The following is a 27,888-nucleotide window of genomic DNA, read 5'->3' as shown; positions in this document are numbered from 1 at the left end:
GGGATTGGAGAGCCAGCTGAAAAAAATGGGGCCTAGGAATAAAAACACTCATTCAAAGATGGATATGTCCTTGAGAAGATGTTTGAAAAGCACCTAAAGGAAAGAGTTGTTGTAGTATATCCCTAACAGTTCCTTCTGCTTCCTCCAGGGCTGCTTTTGATGATGACAAGGGCATAGTGTTCATACTAACATTTCTGATCCAGATTTGGGGCTGGAGACCAGGGAGGGAGCATCAACCTGTTGAAGATTGTTGACCTATCTGTCTCATTAGAAGACTAGATAGGAAAGCTGGGGAAAAAGGGATTGTATTTTGCTCTCTCCCTCTCATCCTTCAGCTTTCTATGTGCCAGTGACCTGGCTCACCCTGCAAGTGCTGACAAGCTGCACCACATCCCTGGACACCATTCAGAAGTGAACAGGGAGGCCCGTGCTGTCTCCTGGGAAATAATCGCATCTTCAGGCTATGAGCTGTTTTTGTTGTTGTAATATAGTAATAATAGTAATTGTTATTGTTGCTATGATTTTGTCAAATTGTCCCATTTGATATATTTCCTATCACACTTTGAATGCCTTCATGGACATGGGGATATAGTTTGTTGAACCTGATTTAAACTAGCAAATCCCATGTATCTTACTACTCGCAACTATTATTTAAGGACCGGAGAGAACGCAGCCTTCTTTTTTGTTCAATAAGATAGATTGCAAAGCAAAGCAAGGCATATCACAATCAAAAGGCCTAATTTAAAAACAAGTCAAGGTGATGGAGGAGGAAGAGTGTTTATTAAGGGATAAACATGCGCTTCTTCACAAAGCCCAGATTTTATGCCTCCAGACTTAACATACCAGTTCCCAGAGTTTTAACAATGCAGCTCTCAAAAGACTTCCCTTATGGTTGTGGGCAATTCACAGATTTCAGCTTCTAGCTCCCTGGTTAGGGTTGATGAGGCAGGGAACAATTTTTATTAGGTTTCAATGCATCTGCGGTGCTTAAATAAGAGACTGAAACAGGCACTTGTTCCATGCTGTAGGGTGATAAGTTGCATTAATTTTTATTTTAGACTGTCTCCAAACATGGCTTTTATAGACTAATAAAAAAGCAATTTTTATAAGTTCACAAAAAACAATGAGCACAGTCGAGCATAAATATCTTTCAACCTGGGCCAGAGGAAAATTATGAACTAAAAAATCTGCTGAAAGCGGCACAAAAAACACAATGCCTAGATGCTGTGTTCTCAAGGTAAATTAAACTCGCACCTAAATGGAAGATTCTGTAAATGTAAATTTCCACTGATGATTTCTTCCCATTCTCATCCTGCTGCAATTAGAACTCTGTCTCCCTACCCTTCACTAATTTATGCCCATTAGACTCTTTAAGATCAACCTCAAAACTCAGCTCTTTGTGGGTAATATCACCCATTAATTCCAGTCCCCCTCTGTATCCTTGTAACAGCTACTTTTTAGTATTTTGTTTTATATTCACCCTTAGGTGTTTGTTTTTCTTTAACCTTGAATAAATTGAAAACTTTTTCAAAAATAGGGAAATTGTTTTCTTTCTGTAAAGAGAATCACACAACAGCATCTGATGTAAGACGATTGGCTAATATTTGCTAAATACTTTACCATTATTTTTGTGATGCAAAGGCTATGACCTAGTTAAGTCAACCCCAAATTCTCTCCCACGGTTATAATCCTAAGATTCTGATATAAGAATCTCATAAAATGAAAATGAAATGTAAGTTCAAAGATTCTACCTTATTAATAATGCAGACCCAGAGCCATAAAAAGTATCTTGGATCCAACTTGTCAACAATTGCTGAGGACTACTTTCAATACTTACAGGTATTTAAGCAAAAATTTTATGGAATAGCAATACCAGAGCATGGATCAGGGCAGTCTTAATTTCTTTAAGACTTTGGATGATTTTTTTCATTTCTGAGCCTACATACATAGTTGCATTTTTTCAATTTTTCTTCCAATGACTGCAGAAAATGATCACTTAGTTGACAAAGTCACATTCCCAAAAGCTTGTTCAGAATATACTTGGAAACACTAATACTTTAACAGGAAATTTTTCAGCAAAATTATTCCATTGTAATATCTCTGGAGTGATATTTTATAAATGTGTGGACAGAATCTCTCAGACAATAAAAAATCTAAAGTATATGCTGAACAACCTTCATATCAAAGCTATTTCTGAAGGTTTTTATGTAGTGGTAGCTACTATATTGTTATACAATTATAATGCAGATAGGAAATACATTATCTCAATTAATGTTTAACAATATGTGCCAAAATAATTTTCCTAAAAGTTAACAGAAAAATCAGTGACTCATCCACATCTTTTGCATACTTAGTGCCAAAAATGAATATTTGGAAACTTCCAGATGACTGACAGTAATGTTGACTTTTGATTCTGCCAGTCTGGGCTCACAGGGTTACCCTTTAAGTTTGGAGCATGAATCGTTGCTTTTATTACTTCTGTGAATTTCATGTTTCAGCTATACGATGAACTCGACATGCAGATTCTCCATTGCTTCAATACTCTATGCCAAAAGGAAAAGACGCAAGTAAGAAAACATAAAATATCTAGGAATTTTAATTTGAATATATAGCCTGTTGCCTTAGACAAAGCATCTTGACTTTCTTAGGCCTTAAGTTGGTTAAACTTTCCTAAGGTAGTGCTCATTGATGAACTGTTAGTTAGTTTGTTTTTTAGAAAAATAAAGGCAGTACCTAGAATTGAGTTGAAGGTCCTATGCATGAGGTAACACATCCATGTGGTACATTTGTATTTGACATTTTCTTCACTGTGTACCCCTTAGTGGAAGCATGTGGGAGGTGGGGGAATTGGAGGCTATTCCATAATTTCTGTACAGAAGGGATTTGGAGGTCAAGAGTACTTGTCTGAAAGTTGACTTTACCTAGAAAGTATATCATTTTACTTAAGTTGCATGTTTATTTTGAGAAACTTTGGAGGGATTTCTAGAGAAGAAAAGGAGAATTGTTTATGTTATTTAAGGTGATGCTACCAGCTAAAACTAACAAATTCCAAAATCTCAATGGCTTAAGACAAGAAAATTTTACTTTTTATTCATATAACAACCTAATGCACATTCCTGGTTAAATGGCTTTTCTCCAAGTACTAATTCCTGGTCCAGGCTCCTTCCATCTTGGGGCTCCAAGTTCTTCAATAAAAGGCTTTCAAGGACATCAAGTTTTCAGCAACAAGCTGTGAAAGGGGTGGAGGAAGGAGGAATTTCCGCTTTGATAGATCAGGCCTGGAAGTAGCATATCCCTTGACTGGAACTAATTCAAATGGCCACAGTTAACTACAAGCTAGGTTGGGCAATGTAGTCTAGCTGTGTGTCCAAGAAAAATTGAAAATAGATTTGGTGATCAGCTAGTAATCTCAGCTTCAGACCTCAATTCCAGCTTCTAAGTCTTCCCTTGATAATTCCACTGAAAGGACTATGAGGCACAAACACTAGAGTCAAGCTTCCATCTTCCAAGTACCCACTTAGAGGTATCAGTGATGGCTTTAAGATTCCCAAAAAGCCCAGCAGTCATGAAAAGTCCCTGCTTCTGTGTCTCCTGTTGACGGCACTCTACTACACTTCTACTCATAAGTCCACAACTCTGTAAGGATCACCAATTACCAGGGATGACATTTAAAAGATGGGACTCATTGTGCACAGGAGTTATATTTCAAACCTTCAAAATTGAGTCTTCTCACTTCCTTTTTCTCCTAACTTGGCATTGATTTTCTTCATGCTTGAATGAGCTTTTTAATTCTGCCAAGGTGGAAGTTCATATTTGCAACTTTTTTTCATTTCAAAAGAAAATGCAAGCTAAAAATGTCTGATTAATTTTCAAGAGCTAGAAAAGGTTAGTTTTTTCCCACCCCCATATAACACAAAAATGGATGTGCTAATTTAGCTGAAATGTTATGAAATATGTACTATTGGGTTGAAACCAACTATGGAAATTCCACGAACATTTCCCACTGTGATATCTCTTCAGAGACACCTGTTCACATCCTACCAAACAGATTTCTATTCCAATAATTAAAATGTAAAACATCAGTAAAAAAATATCACCTACCAATTTGGGGATGCTGTAGCTCACCAAGCAAGTTTGATCCTTTACAACAGTATCACAAATGATGCTAGTGATGGAGCAATACACTATACTTTGATACATGAAAATTAGCAATAACCATCAGGATTCTATTATTGTTATTTTCAACTAAAAATTTCAATCTACAGTTATAATTTCACCATAGTTTAAATTTTCTCCCATAAACACTTTTCAACAGCCAGCTAGTCTTATGAACACTTTGACTCTTAATGAAATGATTAGTGGAAGGACAGTTGCATGTCAGATGTTGTGTAAATACTTGGAAGCCAGTTTCCCACAGCATTTGAAGTTCTTGGAATTCCATTGATGATGTTCTCACACTATGCATGCTCAAAAATTCACTGGCAACACACATCTGTGTTTACCCTTTTAATCACGATGATGTCCACAATACTTTTCATATTCCTAAAGGATTGAGTAATACCTTCAGAATCTTAGAAGGCAAACATAACTTACACTGGACCTGAAATCAACCCACCATCCATAATAGGAAGAGGCTAAAATTGGAAATCACTTGCATACCGGAAGCAGAAAATTGTCAGAACTGTATATTCCTGGCTCAAAGGCAAATTAATATCATGAAAGCATCTTCAAAGTAATGAAAGAAAAGACATAGCCCTGGATATATGGGCCTTCGGGATCTCTTTTCTCACTCTTCATTTGAATTCCAAATCAATTCTATTTGAATTAGGGAATTTTTTCAATATATAGAATATACTGTGCATCTTGCCACTTTTTTGACAACAACAAATACACATGGAAGCAATCACAGGATGGGGTCAGATCATCAATCAGTCTTTCCATGTTTATAGAGACGAAAAAGTGCTTGACTCGATTATCTTTCTTAAAAGGGAATTAGGAAAGCAATATAGCTACCACAGAGTTAATTTCCTACAATTATGGGGTATAAGCAGAATCGAAGAACCAGAAATCACTTGAAACCAGACATGCTCAATATACTTGCCATCACTTTTCTTCCTACTCTCTTGGCCAACATCATTAATGGATCACATTCGCCTTTCCCATTGGGCCCAGATATGGGTGAAGAATTGTTCTCAGCATAAGGCTTCAGGTATCTACTACCAATTGACTATTGACCTAAGTTTTAGCTCAGTATAAAAATCTATTTGTTATTCCTGACAGAGAAGATTCCTGCGTGAGAATCAAAGGGAAAGAAAAGTTACAAACAGTCACAATCTTGAAAATCTCTTGAGATTCAAGTAGTCATATCTACAATAGAAGTGGTCATTTACATTATTGCTGAGGTTATTTTTTTCTGATTTGACTTTGTCTCAAGAAGCTTTTGATGTCTTTCTGGCAGGGACATCTGTGATGACCACTTGAAGGGTAAACAGTATGATAGAGAAAGAAATTTAACCTTCATTATCTATGTGAAAGTCTCACCAGTTATCGAGCTGTGGGATATACAGGCTGTCAAATGCAGTTAGCTCAACAGAACAGACTGGACCACAAACAGTTATGGTGGGTCCCCAGAAGGAGTTTCCAGGGGCGACAGTTCAGGGTTGCTTTCTCTCTTCTGGGTCTTTGAAAATAAAATGTTTGCTGGCCCGTAGCTTTTTGGTCAACTAGTTACCTATTCTAAATTAATTATGAATAATAGGCAAAAACAACACATATTCGAAAACACATGACCAGCAGCTTTGGTACTAACCTTGAATCTGTCTTATCTTTCTTACTCTTATTTGCCCTGATATCCTAAGTTATTTTTAATTTTTAAAAATCATATTATGTTGTTTTTATACATGTAAGTCCTTTCTGGAACAAGGCAAGACATAAATACATAAAAATGAATTAATATATAAATACATCAAAATTACCACCACTAGTCTTCTTACATTTCACCGTACACAAATCTACCACAGAAAGTTACTATCTTCTGAACATTATTTAATTGTTTTAATATTGTGTCTATTAGCCAAGGGGGCCTTTTTTCCAATTTGTCCAAGAGAAATATGTTAAAAGCATGCTAATATATCAAGAATAACACCACTGATATTTTCAATCTTATGCTTACATTTATTCACTGGTATAATGTCCTTTATTTGCACCTTTAAGATATTATGGGGCCTATTTTTCCACATGAAGAAGCTAAAGCTTAAAGGTATTCCATAATTTAACCAATGTCTAAGAAAACACCAGAGGTGCAAGAAGCTACAAATTGGCTCATGTCTCTAAGGGTTAATATTCTCTTGAGAGAGGACATTATTCCCTCTCTTTATTTATATCTGTGAAATCTTGCTTTTGGCTTGACCAGGCTGAAGAAAATAATGTCTCTCAGGTAACTGATAGACTGTGAAATTAAGTTCAAGAAATCAGATCACTTGAAGGAGCAATGCTTGTCCTTGAAACCACTCTGCCATCACAGACTCAAAGAAATCTGGTTTTGAACTCTTCCATCAGTTTTACTTCCTCTGTTTGTTTTTGCAGTTGGTGGAAGAAACCAGTGGTTTTGAGACTGGCAGGAAAAAGTTCAAGTGAAAACAAAGCTTTCTTGCAGGCCTTTTTGCTGGCAATAGTGTCCTTTCTTCTTTGAGTCCTCAATACATTTCTTAGTTTTGTTAATACTTTCCTTTTGAAGCCTTCTTACTGAAGCAGTCAGCAGGATTCACAGCAACTGCAACTTGTTGCAGACAAGAGCTGTTTCTTTATTTTACATCTGCAAAATGTATTGGACTTTACCTGGGCATTTGTAACCATTGGTGGTTCCAACTTTAATGTTGAAATGAACTAGGCTCCATGTTAAGGAAGCAGGCTATTGTCTTGTTGACAGACGTGGTGTACCATCTTAAACAATAAAATTAAACCTGCTATTTATTGTGCACACTATTTACGTGTTGGGTGCTTGGTGTATGGTATTTCTGAGTCAAACAAAAATAATAATTTTTTTATTATTATTATCTTTACTAAATAGCTGCAAAAACTATGTCAGTGTGATTAAAACTAATTAAATCGGTGACTCAAAACCATACAGAAAATTAGAACTTAAACCAGGAAAATCTGAATTCGAAGCCAGTGTTCCATATCATTCCCCTCTCACTACAAATGTTCTCTGAATATAGTCACACAGGCTTCAATTTCTCAAAATTCAACATTTATACTAACCAAATTTTCCAGATCTCTTGATGAGAATCACCTTATAGTGTTTACGTTTCTTCCCCTTTCAAGGAGAACGAAAATGCCAAAATTCGTGGAACTGTACACAGAGTTATACTTGGTTTTATTGTTATTGCAGGGAGTTGCATTTGGGATCTTTAGTCATTTAAAAGTTCAAATTCAGTGCTGTAATTCAGGAACCAGTGAAAATAAATCAGCAAGTCTTATAGCAGCACTTGCATGCGTTATTTTTCAAAACGCGAAATAAAAATCATTGCCTAGTGTGATTGGCATATTAATGAGATCAGTCAACTTATTTGGACCTAAGTGATTATAAACATTTTCTTTTTAATATTTTGTGGAATTTTTAGAGATATTTCAGAGAATTCTGCCTTCCTGGAGTTATTTAATTTGAATAACTTTTTGCCATGTCTATCCTCGTTTTCTTTTATACTCCATTTATTCTTGCTCCATTTTTTTTGTTGCACTTGTGAAATATGGTTTGATCTAATAAGAATGACATGGAGCTTATATAAGAATGTGCCTGTCAACACGAAGCAACTTTTGCCCTATGTAGTTTTCTTTTTACTTTTCATAGAACATCCTGGACCTTGAATACTCTCACAGAGCAATTAAGAGATCTATATGTTGTTTTAAAAATATTTTATTTTGGCTAATTTTTCTTACCTTTTCCAGGCATATACAGCAAATAAATGTCTAATTTTCTGGATTCTGAGAATTGTTATCTTTCAGTTCATGTTGTAGTTGTTCATACATTTAATTAAAAGGCATTTGTGAGTGCCTTATGTGTGTGTCAACCACCATAATAGGCACTAGGGCTATGGCAGTGAAATAGATAAAGCCATTTGGGTCCTCTGGAAATCACAGGGCGGGAAGAAGACAGAGAAAACCTGAAATCACCAATGTGGTGAGGGTTACAAAAGGGGAAAGTTAGGGTGTATTTATTTGGACCAATGACAGAGGACTTAATTTAGTCTAGAGTTTCAGAGGATCAGCAACATTTTCCCTGAGGAAGTGACATTTGTCCTAAGACATAAAGAAATTGGCCAGATAGGAAATGATGGGGGAGGGATATTCAGGCTTTCCATGCATCATGAGCCACTTTTGTGAGGTACATAAGGTGAAATAGAGGCCAGCTTCCTTCTTTGCCTAGAGGTCATTACCAGTATTCAGGAAATATTTTGGATGTCTTTTTTCGCCAACGTCTAAAATCAAACTTTTAGGAAAAACTTTGCTGCTGTATTTCCCACCTCCTATACTTTGATTATTTTTCAACTCTTAACTAAGATAAGAATAAGATGGGGATGAAAAGCCAGAAGAGATTTCTGCAGTTTAGCAAAGAGGTATTTCAAGGGAATAAGAATCATTTATTATTCCTTACTACAGGCATTGTGATAAGTTCTTCTTTTAATTTGATACTTATATAACTATGAGATGAATATTATTTCTCTTTTTACAATGGATGCAACTGAGGCTTGGGGAGGCCAAGTTACTACTTAGTAGGAAGTAGAGCCAGAATGCGAAATCATGTATCTCTCACTCAAAAGTCCATGTTTAATGCCTCTACAAAGTAGCAAATGCACAGAGGTGGCTTATCAAGAGAATGTTTGAGAACAGTGATAGTTCAAATTAACTGCAGGTAAGGAAAGCACACAGAAGACGAGGCTGGAAGGTGGAACATGATAAGAGAAGCATACAAACAGATGTAATGGAAACTGTTGGTTGTCTACTCAAAGCCCAGTTACTTTCCAAATAGGTATCTTCCCATCATCACCACCATCCCCAGCAAAAGGGCTTTATATTTCTAAGGATAATTTCCATTCTCTTGTCAGTAATTGATTCAGGAACATAGACCAAAGCCAGTTAGCCCTCATCATTCCCCAGGCATTGGGATGTTTTTAGGAATGGTGTAGGACCTGCCTCAATGGGCGCATGACTCAAGTGGGCCAATGAGATGCCAGGAGGGAGTTTAACGGGTCATCTTGGAAAAGGTTTATTGATTTAAAAAACAACTACTAGAAGATATGTGAGGTCCAAAACTGCCATAACCATTTTTCTAGCAGCCTGGAGGAGAACATCACTGAATTGAAAAGTCATAACTTTTGGAAGGGAACATAAAGTCAATGCCAGAAGGTGGTTCAGATCTCCATTCCTGGAATCACTTGGTGCCTTCTACTCCTGGCTCTTCCATATACTAGCCAGGTGACCATGGACAAGTTTCTTAACTCCTCCAAGTCTTCTCAAAGTTGTCTAATCTGTTAAATGGAGATGTTGATAATACCACCCCATAGAGTTTTTGGGAGGAATAAACGAATACATATCTGACACTCATTAAATGGTAGTTTTATTATTATAACTTAAGCCACAGTGAAACCTCTATGTCTCTATGAAGGAGGAAAACTTAGTGGCTGTATTTGAGTCTAAGGATTCTAACAAACTTTATCAACATTTAATATAAGTTATGTCTTAGTGCAGACTTTCTATATTTGCTTCTTATTTACTAAGAACCAGAGTCAGTAAATTTCCGTTTCTCCAGATTTTAGGCAAGTAAGAGAATCAGCTGTGAAACTGATCATGGTACGTAGAATTATTGGACTGCATCAGCTGGAATTGACATACAGCTCAAGTTTTATACTTCACGGCACCTCTGAACCAAGAGGAAAAGAGGGCTGTCCATGAAATCAGATTAAATAACACTTAGGCCTTAGCCCCTTTCTGATTCTGAAGGTCTGCTATCAGTTCCATAAATCACCCAGGTCTGAAGCAATTAGAGTCACTAAGGCTGATATATGGAACAGTGTGCTTCTTCTGATTGTCAACTAGATCCAAGAACAAGGTACTCAACTCCATGTGCAGAAATTGAAACAGCAGGAGGAACACATTTCACGGACTTCTACCAACAAGGGAAGTCTGCATATTTATGCTATGATTTGGCAATTGAGTTTTTTTTTCTGTCACAGAAAGACAGATATTAGAGGAAAAGGGGCAACCTGCAAAGGCCTACTACTTGTGAATCTGGTGTGAATTTACTGGTAGTTCATCATCTTAGCTGTGAAGAATGCTGTTATAACAATGAACCTATATATTTTCCAAATTTTTAATGGGGATAACATGAGACAAGAAGAAGAACAATAATCCATTACATTTAAAAATTGTTTTTGATTTTCCTAGCATACGTTTTCATTTACTTTTTTAAAAAAATTTTATTTTTCCTTTTTCTCCCAAAGCCCCCCAGTACATAGTTGTGTATTTTTAGTTGTGGGTCCTTCTAGTTGCGGCATGTGGGATGCTGCCTCAGCATGGCCTGATGAGCGGTGCCATGTCTGCGCCCAGGATTCTAACTGGTGAAACCCTGGGCTGCCGCAGCGGAGCATGCAAACTTAACCACTCGGCCACGGGGCCGGCCCCTTCATTTACTTTTTATATCCCTAGCAGTGGCAGGAGTATGAGTTGAGGAAGCAATCTTGATTTTTATTATTAATTGTTATAACTGTTAATAATTATAAAGCCTGAGGTTAAACTAGTTTTTCATTTAGGTTGGGATATATAGGAGATGTCAGTGCGCACTGTAGCCATAGGCTAACTCAGGTCATTGACAGATAAGAAGAAAGGCTGATAGATGAAGGGAGTACAAAATATAGGAAAGGGAAGTCAGAAAGAGAAAATAAGGGAAGAAAGGTTAAGTTCAAGTGGCAAGAGAGAAGCGCAATTAACTATTCTCAGGTGTGAGTCAGGGATATAACAGCCTGCCAACCCTCCATTTCTGCCCCAAATGAGGGCTGCCTATTCCACTGTAATCTGGGCTACCTCCACTGATAAACTCAATATACTTTGCAGAGAACGATTATTTTTTTTTAGCTTGCCAAATGCAATTCTAAATATGTGACTATAGGTATCCCTACCCCGACCAGCACCCAGGGCCTAGCATTTAAAGGATTTCTTCAACTCACTGCTATAGAATCAAGCTGTACAAATCTTTGGCTGACTCTCTGCCTATTCTTGTTTACCTAGCAATGAAATAGGACAACAAAGAAGCTTAGCAAAACCTGCATCCAGTAGCATTGTATAAAGGGACCATAGTCTGTGTGGGATGGCCACTAACCTCTCCTTAATCCCTCCTGCCTGACAACTCCTCATATTGTCTTTAAAGCAATGATCTTCAAAGTGAGCTCCTGCACCTCCTGTATATCCCAGCCTAAATTCAACTGAACCTTATTAAATATGCAAATTCCTGGATTCTGATGTGCTGGGCATGGTACTTACTTGCCTGCACCTTTGACAAGCATTTCAATTAATATGTGAAATAAAGCTTTCTCTAAGTCCTCCTTTTTCCACCCAATGACCCTTCCCCAATTTGCTCTTAGGCAGCTGTCAATTAATCTTTTTTAATTTTATTTTTATTTATTTATTTATTTTTTTATTAAGGTTATGATAGATTACAACCTTGTGAGATTTCAGTTGTACACTATTGTTAGTCATGTTGTGGGAACACCACTTCATCCTTTGTGCCCTCCCCCCACCCCCCACCTTTACCCTGGTAACCACCGATCAGTTCTCCTTGTCTATATGTTAACTTCCACCTATGAGTAGAGTCATATAGAGTTTGTCTTTCTCTGTCTGGCTTATTTCGCTTAACATAATACCCTCAAGGTCCATCCATGTTGATGCAAATGGGATGATTTTGTCCTTTTTTATGGCTGAGTAGTATTCCATTGTGTATATATACCATATCTTCTTTATCCAATCATCAGTTGCTGGGCACTTAGGTTGGTTCCATGTCTTGGCTATTGTAAATAATGCTGCAATGAACATAGGGGTGCAAGGGACTCTTGGAATTGCTGATTTCAGGTTCTTAGGATAGATACCCAGTAGTGGGATGGCTGGGTCATATGGTATTTCTATTTTTAACTTTTTGAAAAATCTCCATACTGTTTTCCATAGTGGCTGCACCAGTTTGCATTCCCACCAACAGTGTATGAGGGTTCCTTTTTCTCCACAACATCTCCAACATTTGTCACTCTTGGTTTTGGATATTTTTGCCAATCTAACGGGTGTAAGGTAATATCTTAGTGTAGTTTTGATTTGCATTTCCCTAATGATTAGTGATGATGAGCATCTTTTCATGTGTCTATTGGCAATGCTTATATCTTCTTTGGAGAAATGTCTGTTCATGTCCTCTGCCCATTTTTTGATGGGGTTGTTTGTTTTTTTGTTGTTGAGCTGTGTGAGTTCTTTATATATTATGGAGATTAACCCTTTGTTGGATAAGTAGCTTGTAAATATTTTTTCCCAATTAGTGGGCTGTTTTTTTGTTTCAATCCTCTTTTCCCTTGCCTTGAAGAAGCTCTTTAGTCTAACGAAGTCCCATTTGTTTATTCTTTCTATTGTTTCCCTCATCTGAGGAGTTACGGTGTCTGAAAAGATTCTTTTGAAACTGATGTCAAAGAGTGTACTGCTTATATTCTCTTCTAGAAGACTTATTGTTTCAGGCCTAATCTTTAGGTCTTTGATCCATTTTGAGTTTATTTTTGTGAATGGTGAAAAAGAATGGTTAATTTTCAATCTTTTACATGTGGCTGTCCAGTTTTCCCAGCACCATTTGTTGAAGAGACTTTCTTTTCTGCATTGTAGGCCCTCTGCTCCTTTGTCGAAGATTAGCTGTCCATAGATGTGTGGTTTTATTTCTGGGCTTTCGATTCTGTTCCATTGATCTGTGCACCTGTTTTTGTACCAGTACCATGCTGTTTTGATCACTGTAGCTTTGTAGTATGTTTTGAAATCAGGGATTGTGATGCCTCTGGCTTTGTTTTTCTTACTCAGGATTGCTTTAGCAAGTCGCGGTCTTTTGTTGCCCCATATGAATTTTAGGATTCTTTGTTCAATTTCTGTAAAGAATGTCATTGGGATTCTGATTGGCATAGCATTGAATAAGTAGATTGCTTTAGGTAGTATGGACATTTTAACTATGTTTATTCTTCCAATCCATGTACATGGAATGTCTTTCCATCTCTTTATGTTGTCATCAATTTCTTTCAAGAAAGTCTTGTAGTTTTCATTGTATAAATCTTTCACTTCCTTGGTTAAATTTATCCCAAGGCATTTTATTCTTTTCATTGCAATTGTGAATGGGATTGAGTTCTTTTTCTGTTAGTTTATTGTTAGTGTATAGAAATGCTACTGATTTATGTATGTTGATTTTATATCCTGGAACTTTGCTGTAGCTGTTGATTGTTTCTAATAGTTTTCCTATGGATTCTTTGGGGTTTTCTATATATAAGATCATGTCATCTGCAAACAGTGAGAGTTTTACTTCTTCATTGCCTGTTTGGATTCCTTTTATTTCTTTTTCCTGCCAAATTGCTCTGGCCAACACCTCCAGTACTATGTTGAATAGGAGTGGTGAAAGTGGGCACCCTTGTCTTGTTCCTGTTCTCAGAGGGATGGCTTTCAGTTTTTGTCCGTTGAATATGATGTTGGCTGTGAGTTTGTCATATATGGCCTTTATTATGTTGAGGTACTTTCCTTCTATACCCATTTTATTGAGGGTTTTTATCATAAATGGGTGTTGGATCTTGTCGAACGCTTTCTCTGCATCTATTGAGATGATCATGTGGTTTTTGTTTCTCATTTTGTTAATGTAGTGTGGCACGTTGATTGACTTGCAGATGTTGAACCATCCCTGTGTCCCTGGTATAAATCCCACTTGATCATGGTGTATAATCTTTTTGATGTTTTGCTGTATTCGGTTTGCCAGAATTTTGTTGAGGATTTTTGTATCTATGTTCATCAGTGATATCGGCCTGTAGTTTTCCTTCTTTGTGTTGTCCTTGTCAGGTTTGGGGATCAGAGTGATGTTGGCTTCATAGAATGTGTTAGGGAGTGCTCCATCTTCCTCAATTTTCTGGAATAGTTTGAGAAGGATAGGTATTAAATCTTCTTTGAATGTTTGGTAGAATTCTCCAGAGAAGCCATCTGGTCCTGGACTCTTATTTTTGGGGAGGTTTCTGATTACTGTTTCTATTTCTTTACACGTGATTGGTCTATTCAGATTCTCGATTTCTTCCTGATTCAGTTTTGGGAGGCTGTAAGAGTCTAGGAATTTGTCCATTTCTTCTACGTTGTTCAATTTGTTGGCATATAGTTTTTCATAGTATTCTCTTATGATCCCTTGTATTTCTTTGGCATCTGTTGTGATTTCTCCTCTCTCGTTCCTAATTTTATTTATTTGAGATTTCTCTCTTCTCTTCTTAGTGAGTCTGGCTAAGGGTTTATCGATTTTGTTAATTTTTTCAAAGAACCAACTCTTTGTTTCGTTGATCCATTCTACTGTCTTTTTTGTCTCAATATCATTTATTTCTGGTCTAATTTTTATTATTTCTCTCCTTCTACTGACTTTGGGCTTTGTTTGTTCTTCTTTTTCTAGTTCTGTTAGGTGTTGTTTGAGGTTGCTTATGTGAGATTTTTCTTGTTTATTGAGGTGAGCCTGTATTGCAATGAATTTCCCTCTTAGGACTGCTTTTGCTGCATCCCAAATGAGTTGGTATGGCATGTTTTCATTTTCATTTGTCTCCAGATAATATTTGATTTCTTCTTTAATTTCTTCAATAATCCATTGTTTGTTCAGTAGCATGTTGTTTAGTCTCCACATTTTTGCACCTTTCCCTGCTTTATTCTTGTAGTTGATTTCTAGTTTCATAGCCTTATGATCAGAAAAGATGCTTGATATTATTTCAACTCTCTTGTATTTATTGATGCTTGCTTTGTTTCCCAAGATATGGTCTATCATTGAGAATGTTCCATGTGCACTTGAGAAGAATGTGTAACCTGCTGTTTTTGGATGAAGTGTTCTATATATATCTATTAAGTCCATCTGGTCTAATTTTTCATTTCATTCTCTAATTTCCTTGTTTATTTTCTGTTTGGATGATCTATCCATTGGTGTTAATGGGGTGCTGAGGTCCCCTACTATTATTGTATTTTTGTTGATGTCTCCTTTTAGTTCTGTTAAGAGTTGCTTTACAAATTTTGATGCTCCTGTGTTGGGTGCGTATACATTTATAAGTGTTATGTCATCTTGGTGGAGTGTCCCTTTTATCATTATGTACTGTCCCTCTTTGTCTTTCTTTATCTGTTTTACTTTGAAGTCTACCTTGTCTGATGTTAGTATAGTGACACCTGCTTTCTTTTGTTCATTATTAGTTTGGAGTATTGTCTTCCATCCCTTCACTCTGAGTCTGTGTTTGTTTTTTGGGCTGAGGTGTGTTTCCGGGAGGCAGCATATTGTTGGGTCTTGTTCTTTGATCCATCCTGCCACTCTGTGTCTTTTGATTAGAGAGTGCAATCCATTTACATTTAGAGTGATTATTGAAATGTGGGGGCCTACCGCTGCCATTTTATCTCTTGTTTTCCGGTTCTCTTGCATTTCCTTTGTTTCTTGTCCCATGGTTTTTGGATTACTAATTCAGGTATGTAAATTTCTGCACTGGGTCTCTTCTTATTTGTAATTTGTGTCTTTATTCTTGTTATTTGTTTAGTGGTTACCATATGGTTAGTATAGAACATCTCATAGATGAGATAGTCTGTTTTCTGATAGCCTCTTATTTCCTTAAATAAAAACCTTCTATCCCTTTTCTCTTCCCCTTCTAGATTGTTATTGTCAGATTTTTTTTTCCCCCCTTCTTTCTTGTATTGTGAGTTTGTGGTTAAAATGACAGGGTTATATTTATTCTTGGTGTTTCTCTTCCTTTAATCTTTAATGTTTTATTTGACTTTTGCTAACCTGTTCTGATGAAGAGCTGCTACCTTCTGTTATTGTCCTTCTACTTATCTCCTTTGCTCTTGGTTTTGTAGCCCCTTTCATTTTTTTGATTTTTCAGGTATGAGGGTTTTCCTGAGTATTTCTTGAAGAGGAGGTTTTGTGGCAATGAACTCCCTTAATTTTTGTTTATCTGGGAAAGTTTTTATTTCTCCATCGTATTTAAAGGATATTTTCACTGGGTAGAGTATTCTTGGCTGCAGGTTTTTGTCCTTCAGAGTTTGGAATATATCATTCCACTCTCTTCTAGCCTGTAAAGTTTCTGGTGAGAAATCTGCTGATAGCCTTATGGGGGTTCCTTTGTAGGTTATTTTCTTTTGCTTGGCTGCCCTTAGTATTTTCTCCTTGTTGTTGACTTTTGCTAGCTTCACTACTATATGCCTTGTGGTTGGTCTTCTTGCATTCATAAAGTTTGGAGATCTATTGGCTTCTGTCACATGAAGTTCCATCTGTCTCCCCAGGTTTGGGAAGTTCTCAGCCATTATGTCTTTGAACAGGCTTTCTGCCCCCTTCTCCTTCTCTTCTCCACTGGTATACCTATAATCCTTACGTCACATCTCCTAATTGAGTCAGATAATTCTCGGAGAGTTTCTTCATTTCTTTTTAGTCTTAGGTCTCTCTCCTCCTCTGCCTGCAGCATTTCTATATTCCTATCTTCCAAATTGCTAATTCTGTCCTCCATATTATCAGCCCTACTGTTCAGTGCGTCTAGATTTTTCTTAATCTCCTCTATTGTGTTCTTCATTTCCAGTATTTCTGTTTGGTTCTTCTTTATAGTATCAAACTCTTTTGTGACATAGCTCCTGAACTCGTTGAGTTGTCTATCTGAATTCTCTTTTAACTCATTGAGTTTTTTAATGATGGCTGTTTTGAATTCATCATCATTTAGGTTATATATTTCATTGTCTTTGGGATTGTTTTCTGGGTATTTGTCATTTTCCTTCTGTTCTGGAGATTTAATATATTTTCTCATATTGCTTGATGGTGTAGATTTGTGCCTCCGCATAGAGATAGAGTATAGTTACTGCTTCCACTTGTTTCTACTGGTGTGGTGGGGGAACAGCTGTTTATACTGCACTGACCAGGAACCCTATCAGCTGTTGGTAACTGGGCCTGGGTCCCTCCTCGTAGTCACAGTGGTCCTGTGGGGTCCCTCTTCAGCTGTGGGAGCAGTCACAAGGGGGCTTCAGGCTGCTGGTGCCTACTTTTGCAGACCAGCTAGATGTGCTCCCTCCTTAGGGTCTGCAGTAGTATTATAGGCTTTCCCAGTGGCCAGGGGCAGGATCACCTATATTTGCAGCTCTGTCACTGTCGGTGCCCACAAAAATCTAACTTGTCCACTATAGGTCACAGCAGAGCTATGTGCATCTTCTGCAGTCTGTGGTTAGCTCACCTAGCTATGCTACTTTTATCCCAGGGTCTTCCAGCCTTGTGGTTGCCAGGCGGGGGCTCTCTACTGGTGCTGTGCAGAGGTTTTCGCTGAGGCTGCTGTGAGACTGTAGAGTTTCCCCCTGGGCCACAGAGCCGGGCTGCTGGAACTCCACTCAGCCCCAGTCCTCTCCCCCAGGATCTCAGGGAGCCCCTTTCCCTGTCTGGGGGACAACCAGAGACCGTGAGGTCAGTGGCAGCTGGCCGGCTGCTGCCCTGCCTGGGATTCTCCTCTTTGGGACCCTCCCAGTGTTCTGAATGCTGGGAGGAGCCTCTCCACTAATGGCAGGTAGAGGCCTTGCCTGCTGCCAGGACAGAAGCCTGAAGATTCCCCCTGGGCTGCGGAGCCAGCCACTGGAACTCCACCCAGCCCCAGTCCTCTCCCAGGAGATCTCCAGTAGCCCCGAGCCCCCCGGGTGACAGCCGCAGTCCGTGAGGCCGGCGGCAGCAGCTGGCGGGCTGCTGCCCCATTTGGGATTCTCTCTGGGAGCCTCCCAGAGTTGTGGATGCTGGGCGGGACCTCTCTGCTAATGGCGAGCAGAGGTTTTGCCTGCCACCTCCAGTGTGGAGCTGTGGAGTTTCCTCCTGGGCTTAGGTGTAATCGCGGGGGGCTTAGGTAGGGCTGTGGTCACCTGTTTCCACTGTCGCTCCTCTGGTGTGTGCACCCTCCTGCCCTTGGTGTGTGGCAATGTTCTGGGGGCGTCTGCTGGAAGAAAGCTGCTTGCAGGTACTAGGCTGTTCGGGGGTGGGGGTTGGAGAGTTTTCACCTATCTCCACCTCCTCCTGGGGTGAAGTTCGTCTGCCTTCCAATGTATAGCAGCACAGGTCTCTCAGGCGTCCTGAGATGCTATAAGGATATCCTTTGTGAAGCGGTGAATGTCCAATTAGTTGTAGATTCGAAGGGGGAGAGACAAAGAAGACTACTCATGCCACCATCTTGGTCCTAACTTCTGATGAAGGTTTGTCAATCAATCTTTTGCAGAGGTGTTAAAAATAATCATGATGTTCACAGATACAATTTAAAGAAGTAACTTCCCCCATGGGTATTTGCATTTTTGAAGTGGTCTCCAAGAAGATATCTTTCTTGTTGAGAAGGAAATTGCAATATTAAAAGAAGCTAGCTTGCCAATGTGTGATATGCAAATGCTCAGATAATAAGATAACAATTTTAACAAAGAATTAGGCAACACCAATTTACTATGTATCAAGCCTATATAACCATTATTGATAATTCTTATTACAAAACATAGGAAGAAAAATATCCCATTTTTACTGAAGAAAAAACCGAGGGTTGAAGTAATGAAATGCCTTTTTCCAAAACCATACATTTAGCAGATGCCTGACTCAGAGTTTTAATTTTATGTTGTTTTGGCCATACAGCTCAGTCTCTTTCCATTAGACCAAACTCCTTCCTGAAAAACCAGCCTCTCACAGACAAAGTATCCATTAGGCACCATCCTTAGAGAATTTCTGTGACATCCATTTGGCTAAAGTTGCTGAGAACCCTAATTATTTTTATGAACTACTAATGCATTTTACATATTTCTAGACATTTCTTTAATAAAGTTTAGCACTGCTAGGTTAAAAATGTATCATTTTCATTACTGTCCTGAGAATCTCCTTGCATCCAACTCTTTTATTTCTGCTACTTTGGTTTCATTTCTATCACCTTTCAAAGAGCTGCCTGTCTGAAACTTATTTTTTTAGGTTATTTTCATTGTTATGAATTAACTCTAAAACAAGTTTATAGATTTTTTCAGAGATGTGTAGCAAGCTTGGGGATTTATTTGTGTAATTCTTGTTTATTGACTGGAGAATGACTTCCCAGGGCTTATCAACTTGTTCTATCAGTTTGACATTTAGTTGAAAGTATTTGCCACTTTGATTCTCAAGGAACACAATCTCTTTCCTATGTTCATCCCCCAGATATTTTTGGCGAAGACCTTCTACATGCTGAATCTAAACACATCTATCCAACTACTTCAGTTTTGCTTTGTTTTATTTTGTTTTTCTCCAGCAAGGACGCAAATCTAAAAATTAAGCTTCCAAGATGTGTTTTGGATCCCTAGATAGCAATTTGTTTAAACTGAACATGACTTTTACCCAAAGACATGACTGGAAGGATTTGGAATCCTTTTGACCAGCAAGTGTTCTTTAAACAGCTACATGGAGAGAGGCCATTGCTTTGTGCTGAGTAAGGTAAATCAATGGAGAACATAAATCATAAATGACAATCTCCCTTGGTGTATTCATTACATTTGCTGATCCAGGCCTGCTTGTCCTCGGATACATTCCTCTTCACTCTCCTGTTCTGTGTATCATCAGGGGAAAAGGGAGTATTGAGCGTTTTCCAATCTGTCAGCTTCCCTTTGGTTGTTTTTGACCAATAGTTTACACAGGCAGGACCTTGTGGGAGGTGAGGAGAGAAAGGAAGCCAAGTATTTCTTTCCCTTCTTCTTTGCCTCAAGTAGGTTCTTGGGCGTTGGCTTCTTACACTCCACATCGCTGGCTCCTACTGGACATATCTGCCATGATTCCAGCTGCCACCAAGTGATCCTGGTCCATGGGCTCAGGGAACACAATCTCTTCCCGTTGTCTTTTCATTCTAGGAGTGGGAGTGGCTTTCTGCTGTTGGAATCTCTTGAGTTACCTTACTGTCTTGTCTTGTTTTTCTGGTTAAACCCTGACCTATACACCTCTATGCACATAACATTCATCACAGTGTTAATAACAGATTTAGGGTTGTTTTAGTGCCTTGTAATGACTACCTAGAGGAGTATGGGAAAATTACAACAAACCTAATTATTGCCATGATGTTGAGTTATGATTAATTATTGAGTATTTGCTATTATGTATTTTTGAGTAGAAGATAATATATTTTTCTGAAAGGGTTTTTTAATTGCTATGCTAACCACACAGTAACCCTTTCTATTTCTGCTTAAAGGAAATATTTTGGAAGAAAATACACCAGTTTTTTTGAGGGTTTTCTTTTTTTTTTTTTGATAGAGCTTAAGGTTATTAAATCATCTAATAAAAAAATTCTGTTCCACATACATTCCAAAGTACAATTTCCTATGAAAATCTCTTAAATTTCTAAGGCACCACAAATGTAGGCAACTATCAAATGGTTTCACAGTATCATCAACTTTGTAAGATTTGAACTAGTACACAAAAATCTCTTCATCTACATTCAAAAAATTAATTAATAGTATATTTTGTGTATTTGTACAAAGTACAAAAGAGGGTCAAAATCACTTTTACCACATGGCAGTTCAAATATAAGAAGCTAACAGCAACTTCCATAGATTGGCTGGAGATTCCCCTCTCTTTCAGCAAGGGATACTAGTGGTGGGGAAACCATTCCCAGCTCTAGTCCTAAATTGTTACACAGACAATACTGGCTTTCTCCAAACTGTTTCTTTATTCCTGTTTGCACAACTAAACTGCACATACAGCTTCCTTTGCACACAGATGATGTCATGTGTCTGAGTTCTGGCCAATGGAATTTTGGAGAAAGTCCCTTTTCAGTCCTGATTCCTGATTCTTCCTGATGTATTCTCCACTTGTATTTGATTTTCTTTCACTTTACTGAAAACAAATAATATAATTGATGAAACTGAGATTCTTAAAGATAGCAAGCTACAAGCTGAATCTGGGTTCCTGAATGACAGTTTGGAACAGAAAGCCCATGTTTCCCAAAGACTGATATGTATTGGACTATGATATGTGGAAAATTTTTGCTTTTACTGTGTTAAGTCACTGAAATTTCAAGATTGGAGTAGCAAGTGTTTATCTTGATTAGTACACAGATAAATTAAGCAATGACAGAATAAAATTTCAGAAATATACTAGTAATCTGAGACCTAAATTTGTCCTTTTGGATTCTTTTTACTACTTCATCCATCTTTTCCTCTCCCTTTCTTTCTTCTGATTTCCCTATGTTCATTTTAATATGGAAAAATAGGCTCTGTTGAAATATAAATTAAGCAGGGCATGCTGCCAAAGGCTTGTCTTATGGTATGCCTTGAGAATCTAATTTGTATTTTATTTTTGATAGCTATAGTAGGAAAACTTTTTGTTAGTCTTTTGAGGGGTGAAGCATCAGAAGCAAATAACAGGGATTTGCCCCACCTGCTCTCCAAGCTGGACAAAAGACTTGCTCTGTGTTTATAGCAAAGGAGCATTTCTAAATGGTTCATCAATCTCTTTTAGAAGAGATCACCTGCTTTTTTTACAGAAGGAAAGTCATGAAGGAACTCTTTTTACGAGGACCTTAAAAAAATCAAGGGTTGACAGGACCTAAGGCCAGAAGAGGAAAAAGAAATAGGTTCAGGATATTTGTTAACATTCTAAGGCACAGGGGCATTCTGGAGCCAGTAGACCAAATGAAATATGAAAGAGGGACTCCGTGTAAGTGCTTAGGACTAATGGATGAACTAGAGGACCTATCTTATACTTATTTCCATGCTTCCCTAATGATTGATCAACCACTATATGAGGACACACCTCTGATGTCCCAAGACGACTACATACCTAATGGAGCAGTGGAGGAGCAAAAGATCCAGTACTTTGTGAGATGGGATGATCTATGCCAGTTATTCTTGAGGTTAGATCAGAAGACAGTGCATGTTCCATTGCTTGACAATTTTGTGAAACTGTATCCCAGGCATGGATGAGTTATATCTTTATTAATTTCCACTCTTCCATATTTTTAGCCCATAGGGATTTGCATATCTTATCCCAATAAAATAGGGAATTCATGGCTCTAATTATGCAGTTCCCATTTGCATTAAATATTCTAACCATAAGAATAAGTTTACCTTCTCTTGCATGTGGCTCCTTCTACTAGATCATGCTGGATTCAGAATGGCAACCTGGTAGAGAAGAAACAACATTATCTTTTAAGTAAAAACTATCTCTGTTTTCCTGCTACAAAATATGCTTATCCTTTTTTCACTTCTTTCCTCTTTGGGCTGCCAACATCATGGAAATGTGATTGGGAAGAAACGAGATAATATGTATGAAGGCACCTAGCATGTTGCCTGGCACATGGTAGGCGCTCAGCAAATCTATAGATACTATGCAATGATATCTTCTAAAAGTAAATGGACCTTGGTGTTTCTGTATCCAGGGAGAACCCGAGAGAACATCTGTTGTTCCTCATGCAGGTGGAGCCATGCTGTTTTCCTCATGTCTGCTCAAGCATTTAACTTCCTTCTCTTTACAGCTCCTATGAGCTTGAAGCTCCAAAAGTAGGAAAGGGCTGAAGAATATAGGAATAAGTGCCTTCATGCTCCCTAGTATGATGAGTGCCCCACACTGAACACCTTGTCCTGAAACTAGCCCCAGAATTACAAGGATTTAATTTTCCAAACTCTGATCCAGGAACAGCCATTATCTCCTTGAATTTTTACAGTAATTCCAAGGAAAAGGCATTATGATCTTCATTTGTTAGATGGAAACTGTGAGAATCAGAGCATAAAGTAATTTGACTAACATCATGTAACAAGTCAGGCTTTATCTGGAATCTACAATCAAGAATTTTTTTGTCATAGGACATATATTTGATGTAATTGTCTCATTTTCCAAAATACTTTTCTTCTGCAGGAGCAAAGGCAAGTAGAAAGAGATCAGTTTTCTTTTTTACCTTTTTGGTCTTTATACCATTGACAAAAAAAGGGAACATTATCTTTGTGCCTCTGGACTATTTGCAGCTCTCTGACACATGCTGAAACAGTGCCCATTTTCCTTATCCTGGCCCAATAAGTCATTCTCAGAGCTATTCATTACCCCTGGTAGTGCAGCTCCCCTGCTTCTACAGAGAATAATCTATCGTTGCACAGTTACCTTCATCCAAAAACACTATAGTAATTTCCACTAAGTACAGGAATTATGATTAAGAAACAAATAATAATGCTTCAATCATCTGAATAATGGTTTAACTGAAGATCCATTTTTAGATCTTTTATTCATTTTTCAAAACTTTGGAGTTATTATTCAAAGGTCACTGCAGTTTTTGAACACAAGTCTGAGCCGTGTAGGCTATTGGTGAAAATATACTATGAAGTAGAAATAGAAATTGCCGTTCATGAGGACAATATGCATACAATAATACAAGATAGTGTATAAGTAGTTGTCAGAGGAGCAAAATGAAAACTAAGGGAGAGATCAAGATGTGATGTGGTGATGTGGAAATTTTCCTGAAGGAAGGGAACTTTGAAAGTGATTAAAATTGCAAAACACAAGAGGGGCTAAGAAAGAATGATCTAGACTTGGAAGAAGAGTATATACAAAAACACAGAGGAAAAATGTGTGCAAGGAATGATATTGAAATTAAGAAAATAAACCTCATTAGAGTGAGAATCAAGTTGGGCGGAAAGGAGAAATAAGTGAAGTTAGGTGAGAAGCTTGTACAGTGTGGAGTGTTAAAGTACGTGGTTAGGACAACTGGACTTCAGCCAGGTGGCCATGGGGAGACTCTGGGAATTTGAAGTAAGAGACAGTGATGAAAGGGATGTTTAAGAAAGACTAAAAAGTCAAGGGGGAGGTGGGTAGATAATCAAAGCAGAAAAATTTTTTAGAGATTAGTCCAGTTTTCCAGGAGGAAAATTGTTGAATATCTGGAAAAGCAAAAGGAAGAGGAGGTTAAAAACAAGAATCAGTGTAGATGGAGCCAAGACAGTAAGAAGAAACATCACTTGGAGTTAATGGTTGAAGACTTATGGTCATGATTCTTAAACTGGAGCACGCATCAGAATCTTGTGCAGGGCTCGTTTAAGTACAGATTTCTGGGTCCCAATCCAGAGTTCTTGCTCCTTATAATAGAGGATCACAGGGGCCAGGAGGTCCACAAGATTCCATATAAGGTAGGATTATGTATCTACTACTTAATGTCAGGAACTGTATTGTGTAGATTGCATTTCCCATGATTAGAGTAGATCTGTAGTAAAGTCAGGCGATATTGTATTACTTACTAAATCTCACATGTCATTTGAACATATAGTTCTATAAATACATTTCTTTTCCAAACACCAATTTCTGTACCCACACTCCTTTTTTGAGATCAGAACAGGGATTTAACAATCACATTGACCAGCAGTTATATACTATGTATTTTCCAAAAATAACCAAAATGAGAATTCCTGGGGTACATAACTCAGCTCTCTCCTTCCAATATGTGCATGGTTTTCTTCATCTCCTATTATGCTCTTTGGACCCATAGTCATACAAATGACACAAATGAACAGATACATTCAGTGAACCAGATGGTCACATGCGGGAACAGAGATGGGATGGAAACAATAGAAGTAACACCCTATAAAGCAGGTTGGTGGTACTGAAATTCTACTTTTTTCTGTTAATACCAAGTGAAAGGTTAATTATTTCCATCCGTGTTCACTTAGTGGAGAGAATTAATCTCAAAGGCACAGTAAGAAGTTTTCAGCAAAATTCCATGACTGCTTATCCCAAAGTAGGAGAGGAGAGTGATTGAATGTGTGCTGGAGAGCATGATGGAAACAATGAAGAGGCTTACGTAAAATTCCGTTAGCTTCAGATATGTGGTTGGGCTTGTAAGTGGTGGGGAAGAGAGTAGAGAAGGAGTATGTTCCATCTTCTTTCTCAGTATTAAACCCTGATGAAACAAAAGATAGTCTTTTGGTCCCCTGATGCTGTTCTTCTCTGAAATCCAAGATATTTTAAATTGAGATATAAACTCCTTTCCTCTGTACACAACATGAATCATGTTTAACATGGGTTACATTTAAAGATGTCATGTGTACTCATATTTTGTAGCTGTAGGAATATTTACAATCTTTCTAAATTTTCTATAATGCTCTTTTTACTTTTCTCTTTAAGAAGTCCTTCCCCACAGCATATCATACATCTATAACATCTTAATTTATAATACCACATATAATCATATTTCAATATCTGTGAAGAGAGAGAAACGTGTTCTCGTTGTGGTGGGTACTACTGCTTTTCAACATATAGATTTACTTGCTGAAGAACTATTTAGTTCATAAATGGCAGTTAAAATTCAGGATGATGATATTTCATCCACCTTTTCATTAATACAAAAATCAAGGTTGATCTGTTGTCTGGCTCTATAATTTTTACAGAAGCATCTAGGACTCAGGTCTTTTGTAAATAGTTACATAAAATAGAAAGAATACCATACGCTATTGTATATTAGTGCTTTAAAAAACAATGAGACACAGGAAATAAAGGAAGCCATATAATACTTCTATAGTAAAATAAACATTTGGCTCCAGTATTAGAAATCAAAAGAGGGGCTGGCCCCATGGCCGAGTGGTTAAGTTCACGCACTCCGCTGCAGGCGGCCCAGTGTTTCGTTGGTTCGAATCCTGGCCGCGGACATGGCACTGCTCATCAAACCATGCTGAGGCAGCGTCCCACATACCACAACTAGAGGAACCCACAACGAAGAATATACAACTATGTACCGGGGGGCTTTGGGGAGAAAAAGGAAAAAAAATAAATAAATAAAAACTAAAAAAATTAAAAAAAAAAAAAAAGAAATCAAAAGAAAGTGTTTTCTGTAAAATTCACTGATTGTAAAAGAAAACTCTGAAAATAAAAAATACCAAAAAAGAGTAAGGACAAAATGCTTAGGCTTTATTCTATTACATACAAATATTAATTTCATATATTTTTCCTTATTATAAAAGTAAAGCATGCTTATTTGTAGACAATTTGGAAAAGACCAATAGCATAAAGAATAAGATAAAAATCACCCACTATTCTACAGATAATCTGTATTAACATTTTGCTATATTTTCTCCTAACCACTTTTTTACACCTTAAATATATATAGCTATATATGCTTACTAAATATATCTTATATTTGCAATAGTCCATGCCTCTTTTAAAAAATGTAACATGCTTCTTTTAAAAAAAAATTAAAATATTTTTTCACATAACGTTCAAAGTTCTTTTTAAGTACTATTATTAGTCATGTAATAATATTACATAGTTACACCATGGGACTAATTATTCCCCTATTGAGAGTCATATATATTAACATCAAATTTTGGTGCTATTAATAATGACATGATAAAGTTACTTCCTATTATTGGATTCCTACTGAGTTTTTGTACTCTGATGAGGACAGAAATTTAGCAAGCAACTAATCAGAGCCAGATCTAATAGGACTTTTTAATTGATTTTTTAGAGGACGGAAGAGTCAAGAATTCATTGATTCAAATATGTTTTTAATAACTACTCTTTTTTAGTCATGGTTCTACTGGGGATACATCAGTAGACAAAACTTATAAAGTCCTTGGCTTAGTGGAGCTTAGGTCCCAGAGTTCTTGTTTATTGAGATAGAGAAAAGAAAAATAGAAATAGTGTTTTGAGTGGATGAGGGGTGAGCTCAAGGGGGAGTTATGTAAAATTCTGCTTTGAACATGCTAAGTTTGAGGTGCCAGTAAGATATCCAAGTAAAGATTTACTGAAGGAGCTCAGAATATAAGTCAGAGCTAGAGACATTGATTTGGGACTGATCAGCATATAGTGGGACACTAACACCATGGGGGTCAATATGCTTAGGGAAAAATGTTGGCCAAGAATTACTGAGTGTGCAGGACTTATATCTAAGGAACAGCAACATTTTAAAAATAGGTACTGCAAAGCATATATACAGAGAAAAGAAGGGAAAGAAACTCCTAAAATTGTGAAACCATGGAGCCAAGGGGAGTGTATTGCCAGAAAAAGGCAATAGACAAAGGCAATACTTCTCAGAAATCAACTGAAATAAATACATACTGAGAAGTGCACATTGCGTTTAGAAACATGAAGTTCATTACTAACACAGATTAGAAATACAACCCCACTACAAAGTCACACACTTCTTTGATCTCTTATCTTCATCGTCCCCACTTCATTTAAGCCGCTCCTTCTGTGGCCACACCTTGTAATTTGTTATGACTTGTTACCGTGCCACTACTGAAATCATATAGTCAGACATTACACTCTGTGGCTACAAACATCATTTTCCCAATTCATGCACTCAAATGCTTCCAATACACAAAACTATTTGATGTGGATCTCCTCAGTATATTGACTCTTTTTCTTTCTATCCATTAGTCCTTTCCATTCCACAACCCAAACACTCTCCCAAGAACCTTGAACAACTTTGACCCAGAAAAACAGGAATGCTTTGGGGGCATTGGTCATGTGACAATGCACCTCCACAGTGAACAAATGGAAATACTAGATGTAACATAAAAACATCTTATGTAAAAATCTTCTTATAAGATTTTTTTAACGAGTGAGAGGTGAGTTCTAGCAATCTCCTTAATTGCAAAACACATCAGGAGGCACATCTATGGTTCCACAGTAGAAGGTGTAAT

The 27,888-nt window shown here is 37.5% G+C and overlaps 1 long non-coding RNA gene across 1 annotated transcript; it reads right to left on the bottom strand.

Annotated features, from left to right (window-relative positions):
• Positions 1 to 806: 806 nt before the first annotated feature.
• On the bottom strand, positions 807 to 25,241 carry LOC139046088 (uncharacterized). Its single transcript, XR_011505641.1, has 3 exons — positions 25,050 to 25,241; positions 22,336 to 22,389; positions 807 to 2,543 (listed from the first exon to the last, which is right to left on the bottom strand). It is a non-coding gene; the product is annotated as an uncharacterized lncRNA (long non-coding RNA).
• Positions 25,242 to 27,888: the final 2,647 nt, after the last annotated feature.

The sequence above is a fragment of the Equus asinus genome, chromosome 8 (assembly GCF_041296235.1).
Source record: "Equus asinus isolate D_3611 breed Donkey chromosome 8, EquAss-T2T_v2, whole genome shotgun sequence".
In the NCBI taxonomy this organism is placed as follows: Eukaryota; Metazoa; Chordata; class Mammalia; order Perissodactyla; family Equidae; genus Equus; species Equus asinus.
This window is presented reverse-complemented; position numbering and strand designations above follow the sequence as displayed.